We start from the raw sequence: 24,613 nt of genomic DNA, 5'->3' as shown, positions 1-24,613 counted from the left end.
TGAAGGCCACATAGTAAGTAGCAGAGCTGGGATGCTGTGAAGAAAGATCCAGACATAGAGAACTTTCCAGCTGCCATTATTCCCTTTATTCCTACAACCTTCAAAAAGTTTATCCAGATAATTCCTACATCATTTCCTCACTCTTTAGCCCACTTTCTCTTTGGCTTTTATTATGTTCTGGCTTTGTAGACATGGCTAACCCAAGATATAAGGACTATGGATCATCAATTAAGATATCTATATAATCTGCATTATATCTATAAAATTGCCTTGAAAAGCTTAAAAGCATACTAAATTTTGGTTATTGGTATTATTATGATCTTAGATAGCCTGATATACTATTCTTCCATAGACATTTAAAAACATGGTTTCAAATCCCTGACTCTAGGTTATTGAAATACTTTGGGGTCTATCCATCCTTGGAGCTTCTAGTGATAGAGAATGAGGTGACCAGTTTCCGTTAGGTATGACTATTCATATTTATCTCTGGGAACCTTTTTGTAATTCCAGAGGCTGCCTTTAATCTTAGCCTCTTTTTCTTTCTCCCATATAATAATTATGACCAAGAAGCTCTTAGTGAATTCTATTACCATCTTCCTTGCGATGGGAATCTAGGACAATTAGGACCTGCCTTTATGCAAAGAGAGTCTCTCATGGAGACCAGATGGGTTGACATTCCATGCTCCCAATAGAACATTATTCTTTTGGTTTGATGTTCTCTGTTCCAGAGAATCTTTTGGCTTTTCTCCTCATCTATAGGGAATTTCTGTATAAAACCACTGGAGATGGTTTAGCTTCAATGCTTTGTGTTTCCACCTCTGGTCTACGTATTTGGGTAATGGGGTATAATTTTGGCTGAATCTAAACGGAGAAGAAAAGAAGCATATGGATCAGTGCTAAAACAGCAAGAGGGGGCTGCCTCATGCAGTGACTCCGTGGCTTTCTTCCATCTAGAGTTGGTACCATCATCAAATGAAGGAGGAAATAAGTTTGATTTCATGTAATTCTGCATTTAGTAGTTTGGTGCATACTCTGCAGTTTCAGGTACACAGCATGTCAGATGTGGGAATGCCTGCCAATTCACCCACTGAGATACATAACATTTTCCAATTGAGGTCATTAATGTTAGTCTCTACAAAGCTATTCCTCTTTGTCGTTTTTCCAAGGCACATTCTTCTTCCTTCTCTACATGGGATAGGCTCTGTTTTGCTCAAAGTATTCATTTTAGAAATAACTTTACTCGAGGAAAACTTTGATACCTGTTCCATTTCTTGATACTTGCTAGTATTTTTTTCTAGGTAGCATAAATACCTACCATACCCCCAGGGTCTCCACTTTTTTCATTTATTGGTAGGAACATAGCTTATTATATAATCTAAACCTGATGTTCTGAATTAATACCTGCTTCAGGAAGAGGAGTAGGAACAGGAGACTGTTAATTCTAACATTTGTTGTTGTTAAGTCAGATCCAACTTTTCTTTTTTTTTTTTTTAAGCAATCAGGGTTAAGTAACTTGCTCAAGGTTACAGGTCAGTTATTTTTGCATGGGTGTTAAGTATCTGAGGCCGGAACCAATCCCAGGTCTCCGGATGCTGGGGCTTGCTCTCTTACTCACTGTGCCACCTGGCTGCCCCAGGCCCAAGTTTTTGTAACCCAATTTGGGGTTTTCTTGGCAAAAATACTGGAGTGGTGTGTCATTTTCCTCTCCAGCTCATTTTATAGATAAGGAAACTGAGGCAAATAAGGTTAAGTGACTTGCCCATGGTCACACAGCTAGGAAGTATCTGAGGCCCGATTTGAACTCAGGAGGAGTCTTCCTGACTCCAGACTGGGTACTCTATCCACTGTACCATCTAGCTGCCCTTAATTCAGAAGTACCCCTCCAAAAAAGGCATAGTTTGGGGAGACTTGTAATTCAATAGGCTTCACCCAATAGTGAAGGAAGTTTTTTCAGGGAACAATGAAAGGAAGGAGTGTTGAGAAAGAACATCAATTGCCTTAAAACAATTAGCTTCATCAAGTGTTTGAGCTAGAAGAAAATTTGAGAGATAACTTAGTCTGATCCCTTTATAAGATTATTGTATTTAGAGCTGCAAAGAATAGGAGAGGTGATCTACTCCAGAAGTTCTTAAACTGAAGTTAACAAACTAAAAAAAAAATCTGATGATTGATTTCGATATATTTTGTTTTCCTATGAATTTTTTCCTGTGCATTTGAAAACATTATTCTGAGAAGTGGTCCATAGGCTTCACCAGACTGCCACAAGGATCCATGACACAAAAAAGGCTAAGAACCCTTGAAGCCAAACCACATCATCTTAAGTGATGCTGCCAGCCTTATATGGGCTGTCCTTAGAGTCAGGAATGCCTTTCCGTTTGACTTTCTTTATCTGTAAAATGGTGATAATTATAGCACCTCCTTCCCAGGATTATTGTAAGGACAAAATGAGCTAAGATATGTAAATCCCTTGGACAAATCTTCAAATGTTATACCACCCTTGTGTCTTTGTCTTTGTGATTGCTATCCTCACTGTGTTTGTTGCTCTCCTTAGGAGCTGACTTGCCCCTAATTGCACAGACAGTGAAAGAGATGGGATTTGCATTAATTTGATGTTTTTCTGTTGTTATGGGTGAAGAAAATGGGGTCCAGAGAAAGGGAAATGACTTGCTTTAGGTCATATAGTAAATTGATGACAAGGCTAATATTGTACTAGAGATAAAACTAGAATAGGGGCCAGAGGACATGGGTTCAAATTCTGACTGTGCCACTCACTAACTGTGTGATCTGGGTCATCTCACTTATCTTCCCTGGGCCTCAGTTTCCTCCTGTGTAAAATGATGGTGTTTCACAGATAACACATGGGAGGCACTGGAATTTTTAGACTCCAGACTCTAACAGATTCACTCTTGATCTGGTTAGACAGGAAGGACAGGAAGACAGCCTTGGAGGGGTTAATAATCTTGCTTTATTCTAGTCTAGTCTTCTCAAGAGGGAATTGCTGATAAGGGGAGCACCAGCTCCTACAACATTCCCTAATCACCCTTCTCTCAAGGGCTGACAAAAAGGGCTGGGCAACTACTCCTATGTCTCAATGGGGTAAGTCAAGACAGACCCAGCTTGTGTACTCCCCTAAGTCTCCTCAAGTCTCAGTGGGGGCCAGTTGAGGTAGTTACATGTAGTCCTCTATGCATTACCCAAATCCCCAAATGGATTTCTCCCATGGATTTCCCCCTCAATGACCAGTGCCCACTTGATTTATAGGGCAACAGACAAAGAAGGCATCTTGCCAACATTAAGCTCACAAGTTAACTTTAGCAATATCCTCTTTCTGTGCAAGCATAGTAAATATCACATTATATCACCTCTTTTCTCACTGCACAGTCTCAGTAGGACTGTCTGTCACTATGATTCTAGGAATTACTATCTAGGATCCTTGGGGCTATTCTGGGAGTTATTATCTAACACCTGGAAACTATACATTGCCTTGGCCATGGATCCTTAGAAACTAAACTCAAAAAAGTATAAGAAAATCCTCTTTGCTTACAGATGGAGTAGGCTTGTTCTTGTTTTTTATTTGTTTCAGTCATGTCTAACTCTGTGTCCCCACTTTGGGGTTTTCTTAGCAAAGATACTGAAATGGTTTGTCATTTCGTTCTTCAACTCATTTTATAGATGAGGAAACTGAAGCAGAGTTAATTGACTTGCCCAGAGTCACACAACTATTAAGTGTCTGAGGCCAGATTTGAAGATTCCTGATTCCAGGCCTGGTACTCTAGCTGCCCAGAATTGAACTAGGTAGGCTCAAAGGTTCCTTATGGCTCTAACATCTCTTAAGTTCCTTTGACTAAGGTCTGAGTCCCTTGGCTCACATGATTAATAGGGAAGTCCCTGGCACTCTCTCTTTTACCAAACTCTTTCTGCCCCTGGGAAAATCTTTCCTCTATCAGATGGCAGAAGCATGTGAATATGGTTTCTTCCCCTTGGGAGGGAGGAGGAAGAGAAACTTTGCAATTTTACCTTAGGTTGGTTAACTTTGAGCACCCAGTAATGGAAAAGGCCTGTTTATGGCTGAGTTTGAGCAATCAACTAATGAGCCTAAGCAGTCCATGTGGTGGCCATAAAAGCTGGCCAGTAGATAGATTTCTTAATTGTCCTTTACATCACACTGCTCTCTTCTCCTCCAAACAGCACTGGTATCTCCTTGGATGAATCAGCAGTGACCCTGATCCCTGAGTATGGTCTGTACTGTTGCTATAGAGAAGCAAGATTTTTCTCTTGGCTCATCAGCAAGGAGAAAACTGTCTTGGAAGATAATGCCTTTAAATTTATTTCGAAGGATTGCTGCTGGTGGAGATGACAGGTCATTCTGGGGGAAGTGGAGGAAAGCTAGCCTTGCCTTGGATGCCTCTGATTGAGGGCAATTGGAAGGGTTCATCTTTTTTTTTTTAATCCAAGGGCTTGATTGTTATCTCTGATCTGTGCTGCAAAGAAAGGTAACTGGGGAGCAGTGACCCTACATGGGAACAGTCAGCCAGAAACATAAGCAGCTATCCCCCTAAATTTGGTATGAGAGGCAGATCTGGTGTGTTTCCTACCCTCAAGCCTGTGATAAACTATGTCCATTAGCCCCTGTGCTCACTCTTCTGAGGTCTTAGCCTCAGAGGCCAGTTACTATTTCTCTCCTTAGGGCTCTGGGGCAGGGAGGGGGGCATAATCCAGAGCAAATGGGAATAGTTTTCTAGTACTATAGGTCTCCACTGGTGGGCTCCCACCATTGCTTATCCATTGCTATCAATGAGCCAGCCAGACTTAATTAAGTTTTTAGAATCAAGCATTTACTAAAGTTGTATAGTAAGGACAGTTGGTACAAAACATTTCCCCAAATGGGGGCCATACTCTCCTATAGCTAGATGTAGATGTAGGGTAAAGTATACTCAAGTTTAGAGACCACATGTGGCAAAGAAGTAATTCCCAGCTCCTTGTTTCTAGAAGTCCCTTTCTACCACTTTGTGTGGTCTTCATGGAATTCTCCTTGGGCACAGCATAGTGTCCTGAAGCACTGCAGGAAGAATCTTAAAGCTACCTTTCCTTAACATGTCTAATTTCTCCACATTGCTTGATACAAACTGCCATTAGCCACTACTGTTATGGAGACACTTGGAAAGATTAAAATATGCCAGTCTTTCAAAGTTTACAAGGTCATCCTCTACTCAAGGTAAGTGGAGGAGGGAGAGGCTCTCTTTCTCTATCTCCTACCAAGCAATTCTTTGTGAGAAATTGGCGTGACCTGGCACTCAAATGATAATGTCTTCAACCTCGCTTGCTACTTTATCTAAAATGACCCACAAGTAAGACTGAGGCTCATCAGACAATCCCAATTCATTCCCTACACAGCATCATTTCATTTAGAATGATAAATTCCATGCTTTGCAAATAGGGGCTAGGTACATCTAATTTAATGCCTTTGATTCACTGGTTTGTTCAAATGAAGTGCTCACCTGGTTAAAGTAGTTACTCTGAGTAACTGAGTATCATTAGATTGTAAACTCCTTGAGGGTAGGGGCTGTCTTTTGCCTCTTTTTGCTTCCCTAGCTTAGTGCAGTGCATGTATATAGCAGATGCTTAATAAATGTTTATTGATTGAGTGTGGTGCTGTAATGCATGGTGCATGCACTAAATCTATTTACCATTACTTATGCTGACTAGCGTTGCAGTTTAAACCCAGGGACACCAAAAACTGTTGTGCTGGGGGCTCTGCCCACCCAAAAACTGTTGGGGTTTCATGATGTATTATGGTGGGACCATCTCAAGGAATTCAGAGTTAGATTACCTCTAATCCAAGTATAGGCATTTGTTGAGATTGACTCCTCTCATGAAGTGGGCTCAGTTCCAAGAGGAACCAGCAACTCCAGAGAAAGAAAACAAGATGGATTTTTATAGGATAAAGATGCAATTACATAATCAAAATTGACATAGAATATTAAAAAGGCAGGAGGAGTTTTTTTAAGGGATTAGATAATGGAGGAGGAGTCCCATCCATGGTTCGGTAGTTAAACATTCTGGTTATGCTGCCCTCCTAGCTATTGTGGTCCTGTCTTAGGTTAGATGGAGGATGTGATTGTGACTGAGTACAAGAACACACCTGTTTCTGTGGGAATGGGTCAGGGGGCAGTGTCTAGGTAGAGGCAGTAGCTAGGTTCCCATCACATGGACGTGCCTGCTGTTTCTGTGGGAACTAGGAGTTCAGGGACACACCTGTTGTTCCAGTGAGCAGTGAGGCATATATGAAGAAGTTAGGACATTGGAGGAGGGAAGGGCTAGGTAGGTACAGTGGGGTCTATAATGAAGTTACAGTATTGGGCCTGAGGGCTAGGATTCCATCACTAGTACAACAGAAACACTAAATGAGACTTACATTTATCAATGCATGCATTCAAATTTTATTAATCAGAGCATGTAAACATCAGCTTGTAATTATCTATTAGACAATATAAGCATCAACTCCACTAGGAATAAACCACCAACCTGATTTCCTAGGGCTTCCCAGTAAGCTTATCATGTTCCAGTACTCAGTGACAAGGTTCCCTCTGCTCAACCAGAGTACTGAGGGTGTTCCACTATGGCACAGTTGCCTGGCAAGTTGGCAAATCTCTGCCATAAAATCAGCAGTGCTCTCAGTGGACACAGGTATTGTTTGAGACTAAAGTGTAGGGGAAAACAGGAGCCAGCCTCAGTAAAGACCTATGACCAGACTGAGTATCTGAGGGTCTCCAGTGAGTTTCTCTTACTATGAGTATTAACTGGTTACATCCAAGTTCTCATTGCTAATTTATTTACTAATGAATTTGATTGATGCCTGATGACATAAATTAATGACAAAATTGTTTAACAAATTTTCCCCTTGGTCTATCATGAAGTCTTTTATATTTATTACTTAGTTATGAACACATATATGCTGCTCACCAGCTTATATCATACATGTGCTTATCTTATTGAAAAGGAAATTATGAAAAACAAACATCAAAACCAACAACCAAAATGGCCTAATACAAAATGGAGTTAGTTATATTGAGTCAACAATATGATTCTCACTATTGGTAGGGTGATTGATTTGATCAACCTCCACCCTTACATCTATACATCTATACAATGAACATTTACAAATCAAACATAAAATGAAATTTACCTTAATGGTAACATATCACAGAATCCCAGAATAAAAATGGGGAAAAGGTGATGTATTGGAAAGCATTCTGGAGTTAGGAGATCTGGGTTCTTTTAGTCCCAGCTTGTTTACTAACAAGCTGTGTGATCTTGAGTAATCAATGTGCCATTTCTCATCCTCAGTTTCACAGAATCATATAATTTGAATTAGAGGGGTCCTCAGCAGTCATTTGATAGTTCAAACCATAGGTGAAAAGAATCTGCATTACAAATACCCCCCCAAAAAAGCTGTTTAATCACTGTTTGAAGACTTCAGAGGAGGGAGAACCCACCCTGTTTCATGCAGAAGCTACTCATTTTCTTATTGGACATCTCTAATTTTTTAGGTGTTTTTGTTTTGTTGTTCAGTCATTTTTCATTTGTGTCCAACTCTTCATGACCATGTTTGGGGTTTTCTTGGCAGAGATACTGGAGTGGTTTGTCATTTCCTTTTCCAGCTCATTTTACTGATGAGGAAACTGAGACAAAGTTAAGTGACTTGCCCAGGGTCACACAGCTACTACGTGCCTGAGACAGGATTTGAACTCAAGGAAGGTGAGTCTTCATGACTCCAGGTCTAGCACTATATCCACTGTACTGCTAGCTGCTCTCTTCTCCAGGTTAAGCATCCCCAGTACTTTCAAATGATTCTCTACTACATGGACTCAGGGCCTGTCCCTACTGTAATTTCTGTCCTCTGGCTGTACTTTAACTTACTAATGTCCTTCTTAAATCAATGGAAGATATTTCATTAGATTCTTGATGAGACTTGTTGAGGGAAGAATGCAATAAGACTATCACTTCCCAATTTGGAAGTTAGACCTCTTATTGCAGCTCCAAATCACACTAGTTTTTTGGTTGTTATATCACACTGCTGACTCATTGAGTTTGCAGTCCACCAAACCTCATAACTATTTCAGAATAATTGCAGTTATAACCATACTCCCCAAATCTTGTATTTGGGAAGCTGATTTTTTTTTTTTGTATTCAAGTAAGTAACATTTAATCTGGGTAGCTAGGTGGCACACTGAAACGAATCTGGGAGACCTGAGCTCAAATTTGGCCTCAGACACTTACTAGTTGGGTGACCCTGGGCAAGTCATTCAATTCTGTTTGTCTCAGTTTCCTCATCTGTAAAGTGAACTGGAGAAGCACTTCAGTATCTTTGCCAAGAAAACCCCAAATGGGGTTACAAAGAGTTGGACATGACTGAAATGAGAAGATGACAGAGAAGGGGGAGGAGAAGAAGATGACTACTTTTTAGGCCATTAAATTTCATTTTATTAGATTTAGTCCAATTCTCTAATCTGTCAAGAAACCTTTGGAACTTGACTGTCATCAAGCCATCCCTTCTGCCTTTGTGTAATCCACAACCTGATACCATCTCTGACTTTATTTTGCTAAGTCATTGATCAAAGTGTTAAATAATTTAAGGTCAAGCCCAGATGCCTAGGATAATTACATTGGAGACTTCTTCACACACTGACATTGGACTAATAACTCTGCACTGAATCCATCTAAATATATATTCCTATCTTCTTCTTCAAAAAAATAGTATCTGATACTTTATCAAAATTTTTGTTTAAAGCTAGATAATCTATATTGAGAGCATTCCCCTCTTCTACTAGTTCATTGATCCTATTTGTGATAAAAACCATGTTGGTTCTTTTAATCACTGTTTCCCTTTGTATCTGCTTACCAGCCAACCATTTTTTCACAGAATTTTCCCATGAATCAAAGTCAAACTCACTGGTTTATAGTTTGCAGAATCTATTTTCTTCCTTTTTATGAAAATTGTTAGTATTTGCTTTTCTTCATTTTTGTGATATGTCTCCCAGCTTCCATGATGTTTCAAATATCACTGAAAGTGGCTCAGAAATCACTTCAAGTTCTTTTAAGACTTGAACAAGTAGTTGATCTGAGCTAGGTGACTTAAATTCACCCAGGACAGTTAGGCATTCTCTTACGATTTGCTTACTTATCCAGGGTATCAACTCCGCATCTTTCATATTTGTTCTGACATTTCCAAAGTAAAAGTTACTCTCCTTGGCAGGGAAAAAAGAAGCAGAACAGGAGTCATATAGCTTTGACTTTTCTCTGTTGTCAATTATCCTTGCTCCAACTACCTCAAGCCACCTTTGAGCCTCCATTTTTTCTTACTATAGCTAAAATAACTTTTTTGTTGTCCTTAGCTCCCCTCACCAGCCTCAGCTCATGTAAGATTTAGAATTCCTGAAACTTTTTTACCTAACCCATGATACATTCATCTCCGCTGACCTTGCTTCTATTTTGTGCAAATTAACTTTCAAATTTTTTTTAAATTAAAATTTTGAAATAATTTCTTTACCTGCAAAATGAGAAGGTGGACTAAATTTTTCAGAGGTATCTCTCAGTACTGACATTCCCTCTCTCTTTTTTTGTATTGTTAAATTTTATTTTTATTTTCAGTTCCAAATTCTCTCCCTCTTTCCCCTCCCTCACCCATTGAGAAGTCAAGAAACATGATAGCCATTAGACATATGAAGTCATACAAAACACATTTCAACATTAGCCATGTTCCAAAAACTAAAACCAAACCAAATAAACAAACAAAAAAAAAACCAAGAAAAAGGAAAAGGAAAAAAATGCTTTAATATGAAGTACTAACATTCTCTATGATTCTGAATTCAAGTAGGAGATGGGCTAACAAGAGATTTCTTGGAGGAAATTAATATCACATTATCAAACAGTAGGGATGTTGCTCTGTGTAGGGGAAAAATCAATAAAAGGTAGGGAGGGATAGAACAAGGAGGTAAAATTGGCATCACTCATTGTTACTCAGTACACTAGACCCACATGGCCTTCTTTCAGATTCCCTCTGAGGCCACATAGCCCTAACAACTTGAATGAGACATGTTCTTGAAGTAATTTCAAGTTGTACTGTCAAGGTAACAGGCAGCTAGTCCACTTGACTTGTGAGACAACTGGGTATTCTTTCCTTTAGACAGATGGGAAGGTGAACTGGGGCATTATCTCTCCAGCAGTTTTTCAGATGTAGTAATTCAAGCCCTCCTGGATCCAATCTGGCCATTAACAACATCACAACGTTGAAGCTGAGCGATGTTAAAAGGAACAAAATTGGAAGAAGAGAAAGATAAATGCCTTCAGGATGAAATGAACCCCAAACATCCTTATATTTATTTATGGCCAGAGCTCCAGCTATCAACTGAAAACCTAATGGTTTCTGGATTTAATATGTCTGAGATTAAAGTATATCCCCATCCATGTGGCTTACATGTTAATAGCACCCTGCCTTTTCTCAGATTGAAATGAGAAGTACATTTATATTGTTGGTGGTGTGGTGGCCACATTCTCTTATGGGCCCCTGCGGTAAAAGGAAGTCACGCAGCCGATTTCATCTTTGGGGCATAGTCATCTGCCCCAATGTTGATTACATATGAGGAGATCCACAGAAATTGCGTGAACATCTTAAGGAAGATGTTCAAACTTTGGCTGAGGAAGTGAGACAACAACATTCATTTGGGAGGGCGAGAAAGATGGCTACCAGTGCCCGATCTGTGTGATTGACTATGTTTGTAAAGGTACAGATATAGTGTAATGCACTCCCTGTCCTCACGTATGACAGGTATAACTGCTCTAACATCATTGCAGTTATCCCCAAATCTTTTGAGATTTCTACCTAAATAGTGAAAAAAATAGGATGAAATTTATGACAATTTTCGTATCCCTCAGTACAGAGAATGCATGAAGTTTTCTAGTTCTTCACATTTTCACCCTGCTTAATAAAATCCTTGCATCATCTATCTTTAATGATGAAAAAAAAAGTCATTTTACAGAAATTTCCACTGGATCGTGGCTTCACTTTCAAAATAATCATGAATCTTATGGAAACGAGTAAGAATATTAGTGATATAAATTTTAATTTTGATTTTGATCATAATTCTAAATGTCTGCAGCTCACAATTAGATTAAAACTTACTTTCCAACCTAAATAAACTCTGCCATGTATAAAAGGTTGCATGTCATAGGGGCATCTAAGTGGCACAGTAGATAGAGGGCCTAGCCTGAAATCAGGAAGACTCCTCTTCCTGAGCTCAAATCAGGCCTCTAACATTTAGTATCTGTGTGACCCTGGGCAAGTGTAAGACAAATAAACACAGCACACAGGATGGCTGCTAGCACAGGTTCACTTGATCTAGCCAGGCAGAAAAGACACTTCTAAGAAGGGGTTAATAATCTTTATTCTAGTCTAGTTTTATCAGGAGAGGATTGCTGATAATGGGAGCACAAACTCCTACAGCATCATTCCCTAATCACCCTTCTCGCAGGGGCTGGTGAGAGGGGAGGGCAACCACTCCTACCTTTCGATGGGGTCAGTAGAGACAGGCACTACTTGTGCATCTCCTAAATCCCCTCAAGCCTCAGTGGGGACAACTGAGGCAAATGCAGATTCCCTCCAAGCCTTGATGGGGGCCGATCAAGGCATGCACAGCTTCTGTGCACTCAACCCTAAGGTTCCCCCTAAGCCTCAGTGGGGGCCCATTGAGGCACACACAGAATTTGTTCATTCAACCCTAAGGTTCCCCACTCACTGACCAGTGACCACTTGTTTTATAGGAGCAACGGACAAAAAAGGCACATGGCCAGCAGTAGCCTCACAAGTTTACATCACCCCATCCTTGTATCTCACTATGCAGTCACAGTGGATGTTTATATTATTTATCATTATATAATGCCGTGCAAGCATGGTGGAGATGTTTTGAACCATAACTGTGGGAATTTATTTAATACCTGGGAACAAGAATTTGTTATGGCTATGGATCCAGGGAAACTGAACTTTAAGAAATAATAACAAAAATCCACTTTACACACACTAAAATCCACCTTATACTAAAATTCACCTAATAGCAAGTCACTTTACCCATTTTGCCTCAGTTTCCTCATCTGTATAATGAGCCAGAGAACTCCAGTATTTTTGCCATGGAAAATCCCAAATAGGGGCATGAAGAGTCAGCCATGACTGACAATGACTGAACAACAACAAAAGTGTTTGTGAAAAGGATATTGGACATAGGAACATATACATTTTAATTTGTATATCTACAAAAAGTATGTTATTGAATAAGTTTCTTAAGGATAAGGACTGCCTTGCATGTAGTCAACACTTAATAAATGTTTGTTGAATAATTGAAGCTGATGGAAAAGAAGGAAATAAGGGGGAAAATGAGGAAAGGGAAGAAGGGGAGAAACAGAAGAGTAACAGTAGAAGGGAGAAATAGGCCCCTCTGAACATCTATATGGTGAGTAAAGAGGCAGATAGGTGGTTCTATAGCTACAGTGTTGGAACTGGAAACCTTGGAGTAGACCTGAGATTAATTTCTACTAATGTGGTGAGGTACTTAACCTGTCAGATCATTGGTAAAATGAGGCTAAAAATAGAACCTGCATTACAGGGTTGTTGTAAGATCACAAGAAATAACATATGCAAAGTGCTTTGCAAATCTTGAAGTGCTATCTAAATGCTAGGTATTGTTATATGAGTGCTAATTGACAAAATAATGACAAATTTTATTCTCAGTGATAATTTCATACTTCAAGAAGTAAAAAAGGAGGGGAACTGCTATTCTGGAAGTAATTTTGACCAATAAGGAGAAAATTGTTGCTGAAATAGTGATGACAAGAGTCTTGTGGGGCAAGTGTCTACTCTATCATAGACTTTGTATTTGAGAAGGAGAGAAAAGAAATCATAACTTAATGTGGACATTAGATTTGGGAAAGCAGAGATTCACAGAAAGAATAGATAGGTTAAAATGGCCTAATGTTTTTTTAGGCCCAACAGGAATGGGAGACTCTCATGAATGAAATGCTAAAAGCACAAGGAGAAAATCTTCTGGTTAGTAAGAAAAAAAGAGTTCCCAATGAGATTTAAATGAATTCACAGGGAATTGATTGAGAAATGCAAATTTTCTTCATTTTTATTTTAATTTTTTTACATCCTTTACTTTTATATGACTTTTATTTCTAAACATATCCTTTCCCTTTCCCTTACTTATCAAGCCATCCTCTGTAACAAAGAATAAAAAGGAGGAAAATAAAGCAATTCAGCAAACTAACCAATACATCAAGCAAGTCATTATCTGTCTGTCTTTGTCTATCTATTATCTATCTATCTATCTATCTATCTATCTATCTATCTATCTATCTATCTATCTATCTATCTATCTATCTATCTATCTATCATCTATCTATGTCTGTCTGTCTATCTATCTATTTATGTTATAAAAATCTCTCTATATAGTACATAGATCTGTCTATAGTATAAAGATAGATACTTCTCTATATCTATATGTAGTATCTCTCTCTCTTTCTCTCTCTCTCCATCTATCCAACGTTCCATGAACATAGTCCTCCTCCCTTGCAAAGAAGGGAGGAAAGAACCTTTTCTAATCTCCTCTTCAGAGCTATCTGAGGCTTCATTAAGAGAGGTATGCTTTCCAGAACATAGGAAGTAATAATTCTACCGTATTCTGCCTTGTTCTGACTCTCTGGAATGCTATGTTCAGTTCTAGGCACCACCACGGCATTGATAAACTGTACCATGTCTAGTAAAGGACAAACACTATGGTGAGAAGATTGTAGGATATACTATATGAAGGCTAGTTTAAGGAAATGGGGGTGTTTAACCTGGAGAACACTTAGAACATTCATGATAACTATTTTCAAGTGTTTGGAGGGTTGGCCTATGAAAGATGCATTAGAAATTATTGGTTTTGGCCCCAGAAGGTGGAACTAGGAGCAATGGGCAGAAGTCGTACCGAGGCCAATTTATACTTGATATCAGGTAACATCCCGGATGCAGTTCAATATATGAAACTAAAATGTTTTAGGTGACAATCATGATGTTTTTATTTTATTTTTTGCTTTTTGGAGGGCAATTGGGGTTAAGTGACTTTCCCAAGGTCACATGGCTAGTTTTTGTGTTAAGTGTCTGAGGCCAGATTTGAACTCAGGTCTTCCTGACTCCAGGGCCAGTGCTCTATTCACTGTGCCACCTAGCCGCCCCGATCATGATGTTTTTAATCATATAGTCAGTGTAGACTTATCTTTAGGTATGATATTCAGTAGCTTTTAAAATTTTGTTTTCTATAACAAATCTATTACTTTGTAATAACTGTGAATCAGAAATGCTTTTTTCTTATCCTTTTATATTACATTAATAAACAGATAAAGACTCACTAAAATTTTCATTGCAAATATGGATCAGGTTGGAACCAATGGCTCTATATTTTACATATATTCAAATATTGTGAATTTGAAGAATGCGACATCTTTACGGGATTTATTTGCCCTAATGGAGAGTTGACTGTAAACTGACAGTAAGTGAGGCCATAGCTTCCTGGGATTGATTCAAATCACTTGGCCAAGATGAACTACATCTTCACATTCTGAAAGAACTGTCAGGTATAGTGGCTGGGTCACTGGCAATGATTATTTGAAAGACCAGGGAAGATGGGACTGGTTCCTTAAGACTAGAGTGGGGTAAGTGTGCCAATTAAAAAAATGAAGAGAACAGAATTTACAAAATATAAATTGGTGAACTTGGCTCTGATTTCTGGGAAAATTTTAAAATGGATTATCAAAGATCCTGTTGGTGAACATCTGGAAAGGAAAGTAAGCATTACAATGAACTGGCATGGCTTTTTATCAAGAACAGCTCATGCCAGATGAAACATTTCTGTTTTTAGATGAATGCTATAGATACAATTTACTTAAATTTCTACAAAGATTTTGATAAAGTATTGGTATTATTCTTAGGGAGAAGATGGATAGACATGGAGAAGATGATAATATGATAGAGGGATTCAGAATGGTTTGGATGGCTGGAGTCAAAAAATGGCTAATGGTTTAATGTGGTTAAACCATTAGTAGTAGTTGATGATTTGATGTCAATGTGGCAGAAGATCTTCAGTGGAGTTACCACCAGGCATCTCTGCTTGGTTCTATGCTCTTTAATGTTTATAACAATGATTTTTCAAAATGGATAAAGGCAGAGATAATATGCTCATCAAACGTGATGATGGCACAAAGGTATGAGAGATAGCTCACACTATGGATGACAGATTCTGGATCCAAAAAGATCATGATACACTTAGAGCAGAAATGTTGATCACATGGCCCCTAGTTTAAGTGCAGCCCAAAGTAGATTAAAGTGTAATAGTGAAATATTTAGCAAAATAAATAAAACAGAACAGAACACAGGTAATGTACAGTTCTAGTGGTCCTTGTTTCTATTTGAATTTGTCACCAATGGATTAGAACATTGGGCTGAACTTAATAAAATGAAATAATAATAATAATATTAGCTATCTATATAACACTTACTATGTGCCAAGCCCTGTACTAAATGTTTTATTATGACTATATCATTTGATCCTCACAACTACTCTGGAAGTAAGTGCTACTATTATACTCATTGTAAAGATGAGGAAAGTAAGGCAGATGGGAAGTTAAATGATTTTCCCAAGGTCACACAGTAAGTTTTGAAGGTCAAATTTAAATTCAGATCTTCCTAATTCCAGCCCTAGCACTATATCTACTATACCATTGATTTGACCCACTTTAATAGAGTTAAATGTTTATTAGATTTATACCATGGTTAAAAAAAATCAAATTCACAAGTACAAGATGAGTGGGGGGGGCATGGTTAGGCAGCAGTTCTCTGAAAAAAGATTTGGGGGCTTTAGTGAAAGCCATATGAGTCATCAGTGTGATGTAATTACCTTAAAAGCTAACATGACCTTGGACTTCACAAAGAGAAATGTAGCCTTTTTTTTTGGCTTTTTGGAGGGGGGAAAGTAGTGCAATTGGAGTTAAGTGACTTGTCCAAGGTCACACGGGCAAGTTTTGTATTGTCTAAGGCCGGATTTGAACCCAGGTCCTCCTGACTCCAGGGCTGGTGCTCTATTCACCGTGCCACCTAGCTGCTCCCAAAAATATAGCTTTTAACAATAAAGAAGTGATAATCCCAAATCACTCAGCCTTCATTGAATTTCGAGTCATCACTCAGCCCTAGCCATGCTGCATCTGGAGCATGGTGTTCATTTCTAGGGTGGAAGAGGAAGTGTACAGAAGATGACAAGCAGGATTGTAAAGGGTCTTGAATCCATGTCATAGGAAGAACAGGTAGAGGAAATGGGAACATTTCTTGGGAGATAAGGAGACTCAGAAGAAAGTGGATATCATAGCAGTCTTCAAGTATGTGAAAGTCTGTCATGGGGAGAAAGGATTAGAATAGATCAATTAAGACGATGTCCAGGGAGGAAAAATCTAACAACTGGAGTTGTCTAAAAGGAGATGCTGAAGGGTTACTGGTTCTACATAAGGATTTCTTTCATATTTGGTTTGAACTAGGTAGAAACCAAGGTTTCCCTCCAACTTTCAAATTATGAGAGTCTGTGATTTCTGACTCCTCCCTGCTTGATGCTCTGTGGGTTAGAATAGATATGACATAATGATCTCTTCTCTGGGGATTTACTCTGAGTCTGAAGAAATAAAATGGAAAAAATTTACCTTGTATTTTGGTTTGATTTGTAGCTTCGTATTTCATTTCTGGAGAGGAGAAAAGCTGGAATTTCACTAAGCCATGAAACATGACCTTGAAGCAGTAATGTACAATTTAAAAATTATGGTATAAGTTAAAAATAAGATATATCGAGGGGTGGCTAGGTTGCGCAGTGAGAAGAGCACTGGCCCTGGAGTCAGGAGGATCTGAGTTCAAATCTGGCCTCAGACATTTAGCACAAAAACTATCCATGTGACCTTGGGCAAGTCACTTAACCCCAATTGCCCTCCAAAAAGCAAAAAAAAAAAAGATGTATCTATACTTAACTGGTAATACAGAGTGGAAAGGGTTTTGGACATGGAGTCAGAAGAGTTGGGTTTGAATTCTAGTTCTGCCACTTACTACCAGTGTTATATTGGACAAGTCACTTAATCTTCCCTGGCCTCAGTTTATCTATAAATGGAGGGAATTGGACTCAATGACTTCTGAGGTCCCTTCCAACCTTAAATCAATGCTTTCATGCTCCTTTGTTCTGTATGTAACATGTAAGGCAAATGTCTCTCACACATGGGGATTCTAGAAGAGCTGTCCTAGGTTCAAGGTTTTCTGTGAGTCTGCATTCCCTCAAAACTCAAGCCTGCTGACATCTTTGCATTTTCTGGTCATCCAGAGGATCTCATAACTTCAGAATAAAAGCATTTAGTAAACTTTCAAAGCAAAACAGCAATCCCTCCATACACTTTGAATGTTGTTTAAATAAAATGTTTACAAGGAGAAAAATCCAATCCTTTTTTTGTATTGTCTGGAAGTCATTTGTTCTAGTTGTTCATCAGCTAATTTATTTGCCATCAAAAGAGTACTTTCTTAAAAAAAAGAGTTTGACAAGTGTGAACAGTGTTTACAATCCTTTGTGCAATTGCCATTTATTTCCCATTTGTGTTTCAAAGTTTTTGTTGTACTTCCTGCTTTTCTTGGTTACAAATACCTTAAGCTTTTTGAAACTCCTAGCTGTTAATTTGTAACTGAAATTTATTTTGCCAATAAAGTCCTAAAAATAGACACATCATCAGTGAGAAGAATTGGCATACATACATGTAGAGACATATATGTAGAGAACATATATGGGTACAAGGCACCCAAATGTTATAGATAGGTTACATGTGTGATCAAAGCATATGTGAGGAAAAATACACATATTGAACAAGCATAGATGGGGTACCCATGAAGAAGAGCAATTCATGCCCCTGATTCTGTGGGATTAATAATATCTTCCAATTATGTCATCATGATGCTCTCATTGGACTGTTCCCCACTGAGTGTGCTCCACGGTATGGCTTTATGGTGAATGCTGGAGTGCAGTCTCCAATTAGCATGGCTCCACTGGTCTCATGGTTTCTATTGGCATGTTATCATTGTCTCTGTTGGTTGTTGTTCTTCTGGCACCTACTTGTTTTTTTTTTTTGATGTCATCTGCTGATCATCTCAGTTAAACTAGCATGAAAGCCTCTTCCTAAGAAGGTGGGCTGACAGTTTTAAGTCTATAGTCAGAACTATGAGCCAGTCATTGTGGAAGGTCTCAAACAAAAGGCAAGCATAGTGTCTTGAGCTAAGATTTTGTCTGTCTTTTGCATTCTCTACATCTGGGGGTTTGCCCTTTGTCATAGATAGACATCTGATTCAATGTTAATAATTCCAGAAAGCTTCTTAAGTTTGTCATCTGAATTAATTTCAGCCTGAACAAAGCTGATAAACAAAGGAGGCAAAGTTATTATTCTTACTTGTTATTTAGCATTTCTGCCTTTATCATGTTTATCTATCAGTAGCAAAAACAAACCATACCCTTTTAATGTATGTTAACAGCCTCTCCCCTGCTTCCCAGTCCCCAGCTTTGTATATTGGCTGAGGAAAAAACTTATTTGTATTTAAGGAGAATATTTTGAAATCTGCCATTCTTTAGCTTATTTTTATGTGGTAATTGCTCCAAGCAAGGCAAATTATCTGCATCAAGGAAAAAAATAATTGGAATAACAATAAATAGAAAACTCTATTTTTTAAAATTAGTTCATTGAATGAGACTTGAAAAGAACAGAGCTTTGGAAATTCATATGTTTATAGTAAAGTACCCAACAACTTATATATGGTATGCACGCAATCCATGTTTGTGTTGACTGAATGAATTCAAGGATGAATACATAGATGGATGGACCACTAGATGAAGTAATCATCATGATAAGCATTTTTTTAATTTTTTAAAATAAAGTTTGTTTACTTTTAATTTACAAGATTCAATTCCACAATTCCTTGAGTTTCACATTCTGTCCCCCTCCCTCCCCTCCCTGCCATGGCGGCATACAGTCAAGTATAGGATCTGTAAATATTTTCACATTAGACATTAATCAGGTTATAAAGAAGGATTGTATCAGATGAAATGAAAAATGGTAAAGAGGAAATAAAACCAAACAAGAAAAAGAAAAAGATCAGGTAGTTTGCTTCAATTTGGATTCAAACTCAGTTCTTTCTCTGGATGTAGACACCTCTCTCCATCATGAGTCATTTGATATTGACTTATATCACTGCATTGCTGAGAAGAGTCCAGTCTATCAAAGTTGGTCATCACACATACATTGTGTCTGTAATCGTGTACAAATTTCTCCTGGTTCCACTCTTCTCACTCAGCATCAGTTCGTATAAGCCTCTCCAGGTAAATATGAAGTCCATCTGCTCCTCATTTCTTATAGCACAATAGTATTCCATAACATGCATATACCACAACTTGTTCAGCCATTCCCCAATTGATGGGCATCCCCTTAATTTCCAATTCTTTGCTACCACAAAAAGAGTTGCTATAAATATTTTTGTACATATGGGTCTTTCTTCCACTTCTATGATCTCTTTGGGATGTAACCCTAGAAGTGGTATTGCTGGGTCAAAGGGTATGAAATTATTTATAGCCCTTTGCGTATAATTCCAGATTGCTCTCCAGAAAGGTTGGATCAGTTCACAACTCCACCAGCAATGGTGTTCCAATTTGACCACATCTTCTCTAGCATTTGTCATTTTCCTGTTTTATCATCTTTTTTTTTTAAAGCAATTGGGGTTAAGTAACTTGCTCAAGGTTACACAGCCAGTTATTTCTGGTTGTGGTGCTAAGTATCTGAGCCCTGATTTGATTCCCAGGTCATCCCGACACTGGAGCTGGTGCTCTTACTTGCTGGGCCACTTGGCTGCCCCCTGTTTTATCATCTTAGCCAATCTGACTGGTGAGATGTGGTACATCAGAGTTGTTTTGATTTGCATTTCTCATTTTTCAAATGCTTTATTAACTTCTGATTTACATCATTCTTTTCCACTAGATTTTTAGTTACAAATTTTCTCCCTGTTTTTCCCCTACTCACCACCCCAAAATAGCAGTCCCACAGGATATCCCCTCCTCCAATCTTCTCTCTCCCATATTTTCTCCCATACCCCTTTTAACTTTTCCAGTAAGGCATGGTGGATCTTATGCCTCAGAGCCTGTATATCTTATTTCCCAATTAAATGTAAAATAGTATTAAAAATAGTATATATATATATACACACACAGATATTTAAACACTTGATTTTAAAACTTTGAATTCCAGAATCATTCCCTTTGTCCCTTGTCACCCACCCTTACTAGGAAGATAAGCAGTTCAGATTAGGTTGTACATGTGTAACTATGCAAAACATTACCATAGTAGATATATTGTAAAAGACTGACTATATTTCCCTCCCTCCTATACCACCTCCCACTTGTTCTATTCTCTATTTTGATCCCGTCCCTTTTCAAAAGTGGGTGTTCCAACTTCCCGCCCCCCCCCTCCAGTCTTCCCTCCCTTCCATCATCCCTCCTCTCATCCCCTTCCTCCCTACTCTCCTGTAGGGTGAGATACCTTATTTAGTGTGTATTTCATTCCCTCCCTAAGCCAAATTCAATGAGAATAAGGTTGACCCATTCCCTTTTGCCTTCCTATTCTTCCCCTCCATTGTAACCATTTTCCCTTGCCTCTTCTCTATGAGATAGTTTACCCCATTTTGTCTCTCCCCATCTCCTCTCATTATATTCCTCTCTCACCTCTTAATTTCACCTTGTAAGTATCATCCCTTCCTATTAAATTGGTCCTGTGCCCTCTATCAATGTATACCTATAAACATACATACACACATTCACATATGTATTCATATGCCCATATACCCTCATATATATACATATATATTTCTATTCCCTTCAACTATTTTCATACTGAGAAAAGTTTCATCAGTTACAATTATTATTTTTCCATGTAGGAATGTTAATAGTTCAACTTTGATAAGCTCCTTATGATTTCTTTTCCCTGTTTACCTTCTCATGCTTCTCTTGCTTCTTGCATCTGAAGGTCAAATTTTCTATTCAACTCTGGTTTTTTCATCAAGAATGCTTGAAAGTCCTCTATTCCACCGAATGACCATATTTTCCCCTGAAACATGATACTCAGTTTTGCTGAGTAGGTGATTCTTGGTTTTAATCCCAGCTCCTTTGACCTCTGAATATCATATTCCAAGTCCTTTGATCCCTCAGTGTAGAAGCTGCCAGATCCTGGGTTATCCTGATTGTGTTTCCACAATATTCAAATTGTTTCTTCCTGGCTGCTTGTAATATTCTCTCCTTAATCTGGGAATTCCGGAACCTGGCTATAATATTCCTAGGAGTTTTTTTGTGGGATCTTTTTCAGGAGGTGATGGGTGGATTCTTTCAACCTGTATTTTGCCCTCTGATTCTAAAACATCAGGGCAGTTTTCTTTGAGAACTTCCTGGAGGATGATTTCTAGGTTCTTACTTTGATCCTGGCTTTCAGGTAGTCCAATAATTTTTAAATTATCTCTCCTGGATGTATTTTCCAGGTCAGTGATTTTCCCCATGAGATATTTCACATTGCCTTCTATTCTTTCATTTGTTTAGATCTGTTTAACAGCATCTTGATTTCTCATAAAATCATTAACTTCCATGTGCTCCAATCTAATTCTGAAGCAATGATTCTCCTCAGTGAGCTTTTGAGATTCTTTTCCCATTTGGTAAATTTGGCTTTTTAAGGCATTCTTCTCCACATTGCTTTTTTAAACCTCTTTTGCCAATTGAGTTAGTCTATTTTTTTTTTTTTGCCTTTTGGAGCACAAATTGGGTTAAGTAACTTGCCCAAGGTTACATGGCTAGTTTTTTTGTGTGGGTGTTAAGTGTCTGAGGCCAGAACAGAACTCAGGTCCTCCTGACTCTGGGGCTGGCACTTTACTCACTGTGCCACCTAGCCACCCTTAATTAGTCTATTTTTTAAGGTATGATTTTTCTCAGTCAGGCTGTTGACTTTCATTTTGTAATTTTCTTGAATCATTCTCATTTCCTCCACTTCTCTTACCTGCTTCTTAAGGTCCTCTATGGACTGTAAGCAGCTCGTCTTTTCTTTTGAAGCTTTTGGTGCAGGAGTTCTGACTTCACTGTCTTCCTCCTGTTCCATGCTTTGCTCCTTTTTGTCTCCAAAATAGGAGTGTAATGTTGGAATCTTCTGTCTGCTTTGTTTCCTTTGCCTGGTCATGTCACCCCTTGTAATGGGAATGCAAATTTGGAAGATCTTCCCTGCCCCTAGGCTAAAATGCACCTGAAGCCTGGGGAGGGAGGCTTGTTTTTCAGTAGATACTTCTTGATTGGCCAGTAAGTCAATAAGGTTGTTACATTCTCTGAGCCAGGAGAAGGCTATATAAGCCCTGATGTGTAGCTTTGTTTTGGGACTCACTTTGAGAAGTGCTCTGTGATTTGATCTGAATTCTGGGAAGCCGTTGTTGAGAGTCCCCCGGCTTTGAAAAACCCAGATGTGGAAACCCAGATGTTGACTGAGTATGGATGTAATGGTTGGACAGTTTGGAAAGCTGTCTACTTGATCTGTTAATGTCTTGATAATTCTGTCTGTATATTTTGAAGTTCGGGGTGCTGACCTTTCTCCCCTGAACAAGGTAAACGATATATGGTCTGACTGATTAAAGTAAGCTTGTTAACCCATTTTGAGTTGCTTTCCTTTATCAAAGCAGATCCAAGAACCTGTGGTGGCGGCAAACCCTGAGGACGCTTGGGGTGCTTGCTGCTACACCCCTCAGTCACTTGACCCCTGGGCTTTTTGCCACAGTAGGACTCTGCCACCAGACAGGGGAGCTTTCATCCCAAATGCTGGGGTTTTCTTATCTGTGGGAGGTATTGGGAGGGTGCCCTCTCTGAGGCCTCCACATGCTCTGGCAAGCTGGTCACACACCCCAGGACCTCCACCCTAGACTGCAATCCAGATCCAAGCAGGTTAAAGCAGAAGTGATTACCCCTCAGACTGGTTGCTTGCTCCCCCTACACTCTGCAAGCCAGGAGCTGAAGCTGCCACATGGCACTGGCTGGCTGTGCTGGGCTACTCAGCAGCTTCTTGCCCCCAGGGCAAAAGCCTATGCATTCCCTCTTACAGGGTCCCAAAGCCCAGACTGCACTGACCTCTCACTTTGTCCTTTGCATCTATGTGTTGATAATTCTGGAAATGGCCACAGCTGCTGCTAATCTGGAATCCCTCCAGCTGGTGGCTGGTCAGACCCGCCCTGGGGCTCACAAGGGCCTGGACTCAGCTCCCAGAGCTCTATGCTGGCTGATTCCTGCCAGCCTGCTGGGCTGTCCTCAGCGGGAAGTTAGCTTCTCTGTGACATTTTGTGGGTTCTGCAGCTTCAAAGTTTGTTCAGAGTCCCCTTTTTACATCGATTGGGGAAGGTGGAAGCCGGAGCCGCTCAGAGGTCCTGCTTCTCCTTTGCCATCTTGATTCTGCCCCCTTGATTATGATAAGCATTTAAAAAAAATTTGGTTCTACTCTTTGGTGCTGTTAATGAGTCATAAAGAAAAAAAAGAACTACCCACTTGCAGAGGAGTCCCTTTGGGATTAAAATTGTTATGACTAATCTCAGGTCCTATGTGAATGGGTTGAAAAATTTTGGCCAAAATAAACCTCCATCTTTTTAATTCTCTATGTGTGGATGAGAAAATTAAAAAAAAAATTCTACTTTCTGCATGTTAGTTTTTTTTAATCCCTCAAATATCTGTAAATGTTTAAAGCTGCAGTAAGAAAGTCAATTGGAGGACTTTTGTGCATGAAATAGCAATGACGGTTTTGTACTGTAGACTAACTCACGCTTAGCCCAGCATTCTTGGATTGTTGAATTAATGCTGGTGTTTTTTGAATCTGTCTTTTCAAAGTGCTTCTGTGAGTCTTTTTTTCCAATGCTATTTTTCTTTTAAGTAACGAGACTAAATGTAAATGGCATGTTGAAAGGTGCATCAAGGATAAGACATAAGCAGGAAAATTAAGACAACTCTGAAGTAGCAATTCTGGGATGTGTTATTAAAAGCTACACATCTTTTACTGTGCCTAAGAAACCCTAGGGTGTTGAAGCTTCATTCATTTTGGATTTGAATTTTTTTAATCACTTCAGATATAAGTACATTGAATTGTGGACGGTCTAGCTATATTAAATTGTGGAATGTTCTAGTATCCTGTTTGTAGAAAAATTATAATAGATGTACTTTGAAGTCAAACTAGGATGATGAAAAGGGTTCTAGAGGTCAAGAGATATACTTGGCCTGGTGAGTGATCTGACAGTTGTCTTTATAGAGATAATAATTGTACTGGTGAGGGTTGACTAATCATTGAAAATGAGATTGAGCCAAGGGTTTATACTCACATTTGTGAGATAGATCATAGACAGTGATCCAGCAAAAGGGTTTGAGAAAGAATAACCTATACCAGATATCAAGTTCAGGAGGACTTAGTCCTTTCATAC

The sequence above is a fragment of the Petaurus breviceps genome, unplaced genomic scaffold, assembly GCF_028583685.1.
Source record: "Petaurus breviceps papuanus isolate PSGF00001 unplaced genomic scaffold, PetGlider_PUasm1.0 90574, whole genome shotgun sequence".
Lineage (NCBI taxonomy): Eukaryota > Metazoa > Chordata > Mammalia > Diprotodontia > Petauridae > Petaurus > Petaurus breviceps.
Note: the sequence above shows the minus strand (reverse complement) of the source record.